The sequence below is a fragment of the Urocitellus parryii genome, unplaced genomic scaffold (genome assembly GCF_045843805.1).
Source record: "Urocitellus parryii isolate mUroPar1 unplaced genomic scaffold, mUroPar1.hap1 Scaffold_143, whole genome shotgun sequence".
NCBI lineage: Eukaryota > Metazoa > Chordata > Mammalia > Rodentia > Sciuridae > Urocitellus > Urocitellus parryii.
Genome location: NW_027552018.1, coordinates 299,309 through 309,741, shown reverse-complemented (window position 1 = coordinate 309,741; position 10,433 = coordinate 299,309). Strand labels below are relative to the sequence as shown.

The 10,433-nt window shown below is 46.8% G+C and overlaps 1 pseudogene; it reads right to left on the bottom strand.

Moving 5' to 3' along the window:
• Positions 1–1,884: 1,884 nt before the first annotated feature.
• On the bottom strand, positions 1,885–9,801 carry LOC144251644 (RNA-binding protein 14-like; annotated as a pseudogene).
• Between the last annotated feature and the right edge of the window lie 632 nt (positions 9,802–10,433).

The window sequence follows — 10,433 nt, the reverse complement described above, 5'->3', positions numbered from 1 at the left end:
TTAGCCTGGCTAGAATTGTTATTAATTTATATTGTCAAAATACCAACTGTGGTTTTGTTGATTTTCTTTATTATTTCCTGCTTTTCAATTTTTTTATTTCTGCTTCAAATTTGATGATCCTCCCCCTCCCCTTTCTTATTTCTTGTTTGCTTTAGAACTTCACTTGCTATACTTCTACTGAAACGTGGGTTATTGATTTTAGAACTCCTTTTCCAACATAAGAATTTAATGCTGGGGCTGGGGTTGTGGCTCAAGTGGTAGCGCACTCGCCTGGCATGCGTGTGACCCGGGTTCGATCCTCAGCACCACATACAAAGATGTTGTGTCCGCAGAGAACTAGAAAATAAATATTAAAAAAAATTCTCTCTCTCTCTCTCCTCTCTCACTCTATCTTTAAAAAAATATTTTTTTTTAAAAAAAGAATTTAATGCTATAAATTACTCCATCTAAGCATTGCTCAGCTGTATTGCACAAATTTTTGTAATCTGTATTTTCATTTTCATTTACTTCAAAATATTTCTAAACTTCTCTTGATAATTTGAGTAGTGGGTTGTTGCAGAACTGTGTCACTTATTTTATAATATTGAGGTATTTTTCAAAGAATCCTCTAAATTTTATTATGATAAGAGGAAAACTTTTTGTATGATTTTGATTTTTTAGAGAGAGAGTGAAAGAGAGAGAGACACTCAGAGAGAGAGAGAATTTTTAATATTTATTTTTAGTTTTCAGTGGACACAACATCTTTATTTGTATGTGGTGCTAAGGATCAAATCCAACACTGCGCATTCCAGGCGAGTGTGCTACCACTTGAGCCACATCCCCAGCCCATAATTTTGATTTTTTTTTTAATTTTAGTTGGCAATAGACAAAATATCTTCATTTTCTTTATTTAGTTTTTTGTGTTGCTGAGGATCAAACCCAGTGCCTCACACCTGTGAGGTAAGTGCTCTACTCCTGAGCCACAAATCCAGTCATGATTTTTTAAATAAATTTTAAGTATGTTTTATGACCCAGAAAATGTTATATCTTTGTCAAGTTTTCATATTAATGTAAATGTGAATGTAAATTCTGCCATTGTTGGATGGAATATTCTGTACATGTCAATTTCATCAAGCTAATAGGTAGAACTCTTTGGTTCATGAATATTTGTACTTGTTGTCTAGCTCTTTGATTGATCAACTACTGATAGAGGGTTATTGTACACACTTTATTTTTTTTTCCAAACTGCAAATCGCCCCAAGTTTTATTTGTAGTCCATACAAAAGGGGGGGAAATTAAGGTTTTCTAACACCACCTACTTGGGGAGATGGGGAATTGGGACTGTGCTGCTCACCATCGCTAGAACATCAGTGGTAAGCAGGGATTTGGACACATACCAACTGACTGTCCCAATAGGATCTCAGTCTCAACAGTCTACAGAGGAACAATCAGGGCCCCCTGGACTGCTGGCACAGCTTGGCGCACAGGAAATGGTTAAGCTAACCCTTTCCTGGCCTCCCTCACATCTAAAAGAAAAAGGCGCCGCCGACCTCAGCTGCAGGTTGCTTCCCCATCCACACGACCTTAAATATCGCGCACAAAAATAAAAGGGAGCCAGGAAAAAAATAAAAACAAAAGTAATTCCCATTCTGGAGAGATGGGAGGCAGGGTAGAGGGGAAACCGCAGATCTAGAGCCAGTAACAAGATGTGATGCTGAGGCGAAGGAACAAAGTAAGTTACTGCCAAACACTCAAAAGGATGGTCTCCTGGGGAAGGCCCACATGGTAGAGGGAGGGGATGAAAATCCGCAATGGGAGAGGTATGGGCCAGAGTGGTTATAACCTGGGTCTGCACCCTACCTACCTCTCCCTCCCTCCCCGTGGTGCCCCATCCCCAGGATGGCCCTACATGCGGCGCTGGTAGTCAGAGTGCATCTGAGCTGCCCGCAGGTAATCATTATAGGAGCCCGAATAGCGTGCGTAATCGGAATGGGCATCGGGCAGGCGACGGTAATCCAGCGAGGACTTTGTCAGCGAGCGGCGGAACGAAAGCTGCGACTCTGATAAACGGCGGTAATCAGAGAGCTCGGCTAAACGCCGGTCGGAACCATACCTAGTCGAGAGAAGAAGACAGTTGGTGAATGAGACAATTGAGGGGAGGGCTCCAGATGGGCATGGGGGAGATGCCAATAGGGACAGGGAGGGTGTGATCAGATTGGTCTCCAACAGTTTGGTTTCCTTGTGTCAGAAGGTTCTTCACCCTATCCAGGCCAAGAAATCAAGCCTGGGTTCAACTCATTAGGAAACCAAGCCCTCCACTGAAGCCCTCTTTTCCGAAGTGGCCAAGGTGAATTTTGGTCTATAGTCCCAAACCACAAACAAAATATCCCCACCCATGGGTCCTACACAAAGACTTTGGTTGTTTATCAACAGAACGGCAGATGAAAGCAAGGTCCCCAACTTCCCAGAGTGTGGACGCATCTCATAAACTTGCCTTCAGCCATTAAGTGCCAAAAGGACTACTCTTTCACGCCCACCCCCACCAATACCAGGACAACAAGGTAACAGGCTTAAGAATCCCTGAGACATAGGGAAAGGGTATGAGCTATAATCCTGCAGGCAGTGGCTCCTAAGGCACCTGGGCTAGTCTAGAATGGTGACATTTTCCCAGCCTGACTGGTACCACCCCAGGCTGAGCTCTGTGCTCCACCTGAACCCTGGTGACCAGAAAAGTTCACAGACACCGACCCCCTCGGCCTCTGCACACCCCACAGGAGTAAAGGAGAAAAGACCGAGGGAGGGGCCTAAAATTCCCCTCCCATGCCAACCTCAGCCCCTTGCCCTAAGCCCCAGCTGGGGGCAGAGGCGGGGGGGCATACAGTACCTTTTCTACATGGCGACAGCCTTTTTGTAGGGATCGTCGTAGCTGGCCCGGGGTGGGGAGAGGTGGGTACGCTCATAGGGCGGCGGGGTGCTGTTGGCGTTGGCAACGGCCCCCTGGGACATGGACAGGTAGGCTGCAGACGGCTGACCTGCCCCATTGTAGGCATTGCCCGGCTGGCCACGGTAGGAGGCAGCAGCCTGGGGATGCTGCTGGGCAGCATAGGAAGCAGCCAATGAGGCTGATGACTGAGTGCGGTAAGGAGCTGCCAGGGTGGCAGAAGGCTGGGCCCCGTAGGCAGCTGCGGCACCATAGGAGCCAGTGGCCGCAGCAGCCGACTGAGCCCCATAGGAGCCTGACAGGCCCATCGATGCTTGGGCCCCATAACTATTCAGTTGGGTCTAGACAACTGGCTGGGCCCCATAAGAGCCAGCCATTGGGTTAGTGGCTTGTGCAGCATAGGCGGCTGGCTGGCTGGCATAGGCAGCAGCTGTGGCTGGCTGTGCCACATAAGCAGCAGGCTGGGAAGAGTAGGAAGCAGCCTGCTGTGCAGCATATGGGGCAGACTGGGCATTGTAAGAAGCCGAGGGCTGGGCATTGTAAGAAGCTGCCTGGGCTCCATAAGCTAGCGAGGAGGCTGCAGACTGGGCCCCATAGGAGGCAGCCTGAGCCCCGTAGGAGCCTAGGGAGGAAGCTGCTCCCTGGGTGTTGTAGGAGGAAGCAGCTGCACGAACCCCATAGGAAGAGGCAGCCTGGGCGCCATAAGAGGATGGCTGGTTACCATAGGAGGCAAGGGAGGAGCCCTGAGCCCCGTAGGAGTTGAGCGAAGAAGCTGCCGCTGCCTGACCCCCATAGGAGGAGAGGGCTGAGGCTGAGGGTTGGGCTCCACCATATGGGCCGAGAGAAGAAGCTGCAGCAGACTGGGAGCTAGGGCTAGCCAGCTGGCCCCTGTATGGGGCCCCAAGGGAGACAGAGGGCTGAGCGCGGTAAGAGGCTGCCTGGGCTGTCATGGGCTGAGTCCGATAGCCGACACCCAAAGAGGCAGAAGGCTGGGCCCTGTAGGCAGCTCCCAGCGACACTGAGGGCTGGGCCCGGTAGGTGGCTGGCTGGGCCGTCAGAGGAGCCACATAAGAGGCTCGGGGAGGTGAACGGCGCAGGGGGCTTCAGTCGCGACCAAAGAAGGGTGGCGTGGGCTGACAGGCTTGCCCATCAAAGCCACCAGTGCTGTTGCCAAAAGCCTGTTGGTAGTCGAAGGTGGCAGAGAAGCCACCAGTTCCAGGGAATGCCGTATCCCCAGCCCCTGGTTTCTTGGTCTTGTCCCCAGACTGGATAGCCAGGCCAGGCCCCTTCTTCTGACCCTTGGTTGAGAGTTCCACGTTGATGCGCTTGCCCTTCACTTCTTTGCCGTTGAGCTGCGCAATGGCGGCTTTGGCATCTGCTTCCTTCTCCATGTGAACAAATGCGTAGTCTGATAAAGCAGCAGACAGAGGGTTAGCAATTAGGGGGGCAGGGCATGCTACCCGATGGGTCCCAAATTGGATACAACAGCACCCAGCTGTTGCCAGTTACCTCCAGGCCACCAAACCCTCCTCCCCAGGAGTATGTCATAAAATATTGGCTCCCACATAACAAAGCTTCTGACTGTCCCAAAGAGTCACCTTTGACTAGGGCTTTTTCCCATTCTCCCCTTTCCCCCTGCCACTTCACCCAACTCCCTGGTGAGAAAAGAAAGAGTAAAGATGAACTGCAACACAGGATAAAAATCTTCACAGCTACTTTAAGACTAAACCAGCAGACAAAACAAAGAAAGGGTTTCTGGATCACTCAATTATTCAGTGTTCTCATCCCATGCTCACCAAACACCACTGCTCACCTTTGACGCTTAGCTCTCAAGCACTAGCCATTTCTCAGCCTAGATCAATTAAGGTGAAAGAGATTCAATTCAGGCAAGAGCCTACAAAGAGCAAGCAGTTCACAAAATTCCTCCAATGTAATCTCCCCTCTTTTCACATTACTTTCCAACTTTCAAAGTACTTTCATGCACACAACCTCACTTGGGCCTTATAACAATCCTGTAAGGTGGCACAACAAAGGATCATCATCTCCACTTTACTGTTGGGCAAACATGTTCAAGAATTTTTACTTTGCCCAAATCAAAGTATATCAATGTCAGGACCAGTTTTAGCTCTTCTATGCCCCATGCCCCTTTGCTACACCCATCTGTCCCTGGGACAGATTGGTGTAAGGTATAACTGTGCAGTATGAAAAAAAAATGTAAGCTTAGAAAGAGAGATTCTAGACCCTATGTACATCTACAAGGTAAGGTAAATGGAAACTAAGACCCCTCCCCCTCAGGCATATTACATCCTCCACCACTTCCTCTTTAAAGGACAGAGAGGTATACCTTATCCTTTGGAGTTCTGTTCATAGGCCAGACTGCACACAGGAAAGACCTGGTTTCTCAGCTGTGAGGCAAGAAGCTGCAATCACTGCAAGCTAGAAGGTCACCCCTGAGGCTTTCATTCAAGACCTGAATGAATTGTGTGAGGAAGAGGGACTAAGACAGGCTATAAATCTCAAAACTGAACTATTCACCTACCACAGAAGAAAACTTTAGAAAGGAAAAAAAAATTCTCGGGGTTGTGTCCATACTAGAAATTGTAGAAATTGCAATGGTGCAAACAGGACCTGAACAATGAGAGGAGCTTGTCCCTGAGAAATAAAGCCCTGCAGTTAAAGGCCCTATGGTTATTTTAAGAAAAAAATCCAAATGCTGGGATCCAATCTCTGTCACATCAGTTTAAAAAATAAAAAGATACCTCGAAGAAGTTCCCAACACACCATTTTCAAAGATATCCTTTCTATGACCTTCAAACAAGTGTCCTTATTTTTAGAAATTTTCATTTTTAAAAATAATGGAGATACCCTCACTTGCATACCCAAAGATCTATTTCTCCTAAAGAATATTATCTTTCATCTATAATAAAACACAATGTCATCTGTACACACAAACTTGGAACCTTCTAAAGATGATAAAAGAACAAAACGAACTATCACAACTCTCAAGTCTTCAACACTCCCACAGACAAAGCCTGATTCCTTATTTACCAATTATGAAAAGCTAAGCATTCCATTTCACTTGGCCACACAGTACTAGAATTATCCTCTGATCTCTCATCTTCATTCTGGGTAGCTAGCTAAAAACAGTAGCAGGTGGTCTAACGTCTCTAAAAGCAGAAACTGTGCTGACCCTCAGGAATGGCAAAACCACCTAGAGAATGCAATGACAAGCAGAAAGGCTCACTCAAGGTAAAGAGAAAACAGGAAGATCTGCTAGAGCCTGTAGGCAGACTGGGGGAGGGGGGATGAAAGGGGACAATCTCCAGGCACTGTGAGGGATTAAGGAAACACACCACATTCCTGATTATTTGGAATTCCCCCAAACATCCATTGTCTACTTCCTACATAGCTGGGTTTTATTAAGAGATCAAGGAGTAAAATTTAAAAACTGAGATTTCAGGTCTGGAGATGTAGCTCAGTAAAGTGAGCTCATGCTTAATATGTGTGAGACCCTAGGTTCAATTCCCTGCACTGCAAAAAGAAAAAGCGGGGTTGGTTTGATTTCACATGTTCAGTTCAACTGACAGCCCAGATGAACTATGTAACTGTTGGTGGGGGAAGATATAATTATAGCCAAATTATATCTAAGTTTCTAAGCCTGATATCTGAAAGGAATTATAACTAGGTTGTCCAAATGACTGAATCACATCAGGGTTAACTGTGTCCCATCACACTGAGTAGCCAAATTCAAGCCTAACCCCATCAACGATGCCCAGAATCCCAACTCCTTCCCAGCCATCAGAGTAGCAGAGATCCGAAGAACTCCAGGGACTCTTTTGCCTGGATAGTTAGCTCAAAGTAATCTCTCCGTTAAGACTAGCATTAAACCTAACAAGTAGTTCTGCAGATACCTCCTAATGGTCTGATGACATCACAATCCCTCTAGTACCAAAGTTAAGAGAATCCAGAAAAACAACTTTTCCTATCCTAAGATGATTTTTTTAAAACTTTGAAATTATAGAGCTCGGTATTTAAAGGATGGCTACCCACAAAAGAGAAGGGATAATTTTCCTCTTCTGACTCAGACCTCCCCTGAAGTATGCAATGGCCAAAGTCTGCAAGTGGTTCTTGAAGCTGTTCATCTTTGAATAACCAATAGGACACAGCTGCAGAGAGTGGTTACCACTGTTGCTATGGAGATTTTTGGTCTACAAATCATATCTAAGCTCCTAGAGTAACCAAGCAACCATGTTTTTCTCCTGTGAAATAAAACAGAGCTAGCTGTCCTGTGCTTTTCAAAGACTTGACAGGGCTGAGGGTGTGGCTCAATGGTAGAGTCGCTAGCACAGCATGTAGGCCCTGAGTTTGAACCCTAGAACTGCAAACCAGAAGACCTGACAGCAAATCAAACGCTCATTCACAGTCAAGAAATAAGTAAGCTATTTATTGAGCCAGTCTCTTCTACAAATTCCCAACTTTAAATCCTAAGTTTTTTCACCCCTAAGAACTATAAAGATATCAGTGAAGGATATCAGTGCATCAGGTGCTATTGCATATAAGCCTAACAACAATGGAAGACACCTCCCTGAGGAAGTCCAAGCATTTCTGCTAACAAATGTTTACAAAGGAACAAAATGCACAAACTTTTCTCTCTAACTCTCACAGGGAATCAGCCAGAAATTCTAAAACTCATGTGAAGTTATCATGCACTTTACCACCACCACAATCACCACCACCATTCCCCCGGTCACTTAGTGTTGATCCCAAACAAATTCAAGAACATTTTTGGCTTTCTCTATCACTTGAGAACAAGCTTCTTGATCATGAGTTCCATAGAGATTGCCCCAAGTACTGATTCTAGACTTTCAATCTACCAGTCACCCTGCCTAACAACTACAGAAGAAACCTAACAGATTAATTAAACACAAAACTCTCATACCCCTTGCTGGCCAAGTACCCAATCTGACACCCTCCCACCCTTTCATTCTAAACAAAATCAAATATCCATGCACCATACATCCTGCCTCAGAGCACCCAGCAGGAAAGCCCGATTCCGGATAGTCTCGTGGACTTGCATAACCTAAGTTGAGGAAAACAGAATGGAGTATTAATGCAGAATAAGAATTTGTTCCTAGCAAGGGACACAATGACATTTCCCCAGCTTGTGGAAAGGACAAGGAATGGCCAAAGATGTGCCTTTACCGGACAACAAATGAAATATCTTTGGTGACCATGAACAAGCAACTGCACCTATTTATTTCTCATCCTCAAAACGTCTCACACAGGGTATGAGCAGGCATGAATCCAATACCAGGAGGGCATCACATACTCCCAGGTGCATCCTTGAAAATAACAGGGCAAAGTTAATTCAGATCTGTTCCCAAGTGGAACAAAGACAGGCCACATATATACAAGGGCTGACCCATCAAATCTTCCCCCAAAGAGAAAGAACTTAGGGTATAAGAACCCGGAATATTAAAAAAAAAAGAAAAAAAGAAAAAGTCGACTGGGCTCCAAAAAGGAAATCAAGCCTAAATTATGGTGACACATTTTTCTCAAAGAAAAGGCAAACTAGGGATCTGCTCTGAGAATTAATTCAAGCAATGACAACTCTCAAGTAAATCGTTTCCAGACAATGTTTAAGGAAGACCTCTCACATCTCTCCCCATAATCCCCTCAGCCAAAGTATGCCCCCTTGCAAGTCTTCAAGCTTATGAAAGAATGACACTGCCCTGGGGCATCAGTTTGGCAAGTAAAGCTGTACAAAAGGGGCCCTCATAAAACAAATCTCCTTCCACAAGCAAAAAGGTCAGGGTTTCCAGCTAACAGATCTAAAATCGAGCCCAAAGGTTGGGAAAAGAGGGAAAACAGGTTTAAGGGAGTTGGACCACAGAGCTGCCACATCTAACCCATCAAATACTGAAAATACCAAAGTAGCTCGGAAGGGGCCCTTCCTGTACCCATGAGGAGACCCATGCCAAACAATACTAAGAGATCCCAGCCCAAGAAACGTCCAAGGGCCCCGTTACCTTCCGCTTGGGAGCATTCATCGGGAGGGAACACGAGGGCGGCCTTGGGGCGTCAGCCCCCACCTTTTCCCTCTTCCCTTGCTCTGACCGACGTCTGGAGAGGAAGTGGGGAAGTGGCGAAATCTTCCCCGCTCCATGATCCGGCTTGTGCCCGTCACTTCCCAATTTCCGCTCGGTGCCAGGCCCAGGAGACCAGAAGACGCGCCCCCGGTACACTCGCAAGTCTCTGGCGCGTCCCCGGCCCCGTGGCTCGGCTCTCAGTGGCCGCCGCACCCTCCCAGAGCCGCTTCCTCCCACTTGGTGAACGGTGCCTGGACCGCAGGGGGGGAGGGTGGCTCTGCCCAACGCACCCCCAACACCTCTGGCCTCGCCCCAGCGCACTTCCCCACCCTGCCCAACCGCTCAGTGACCGACCCCCGGGTAAAGGGCGTGGCTAACAGGCAGAGTGCCCCGAGCGCGCCCCCGCCCCCGAGCGTGCCTCCGTGTTACCTTTTACCACGTCACACTAGATGACGCGTCCACGGCGCTCGAAGAGGCTGCGCAATTCCTGGCTCGTGCATGCAGCCGACACATTGCCCACGAAAATCTTCCAAGTGTTCAGCGGCCTTGGGCGCGACATTTCCACCACGAGCGCGCGCCCCGGCCGCAGCTCGTGGCCGTGCAAGGCCTCGATGGCGCGCAGCGCGCCTTCGTTCTCGCGCATGTGCACGAAGGCAAACTGTTTCATGACGGCGCAGCTCATGACCGTGCCGTAGGGCGCGAAGAGGGCTGCCAGCTCCTCCGGCGTTGTATCCGCCCCGTCGACGTTGCCCACGAATATCTTCATTTTGCCGCCGCAGCCGCCTTCCCGGAGAGCCGGGACAGCTCCTCCAGCGACAGCCGAGACGTCCGACCGACCGGCAGTCCTCCCCAGGAATCTATTGTACACACTTTAATATAGGCTTGTTGAGTTCTCCTTTCAACCCTGTCAGGCTTTGGATTGTGAATTCTGATGCTGTCTTATTAGGTACATACACATTTAGGATTTTTATGTCTTTCTGAACAATTAGCCCTTTTATTATTTTTTTTTATCTTTCATAGTCATTGCTCCAAAGTCTGCTTTATCTCATATTAATGTAACTATTTTAGCCTCATTTTGGTTAGTGTTAGCCTAGTAGATCTTTCTCCAGAAATTTACTTTTAAATTATCTGAGTCTTCATATTTAAAATGTGTTTCTTACAGACAACATAAAGTGCCCACCCTGAAAACTTCTTTTACTTAGTGTGTTTAGACATTTTGAAGTTATTATTGCTATAACTTGAACGAATATTCACCATATTAATATCTGTTTTCTATTGTTTGTTTTTGTTCTTTGTTTCTTTCTCTCATTATCTTTTACTGCCTTCTGTGTTTCAATTTAATACTTTATATAACTCCAAATTATCTCTTAACAGAGTTTTCTTTTTCTTAAACTTTTTAAATTGTTGACCCAGACTTAAAATAT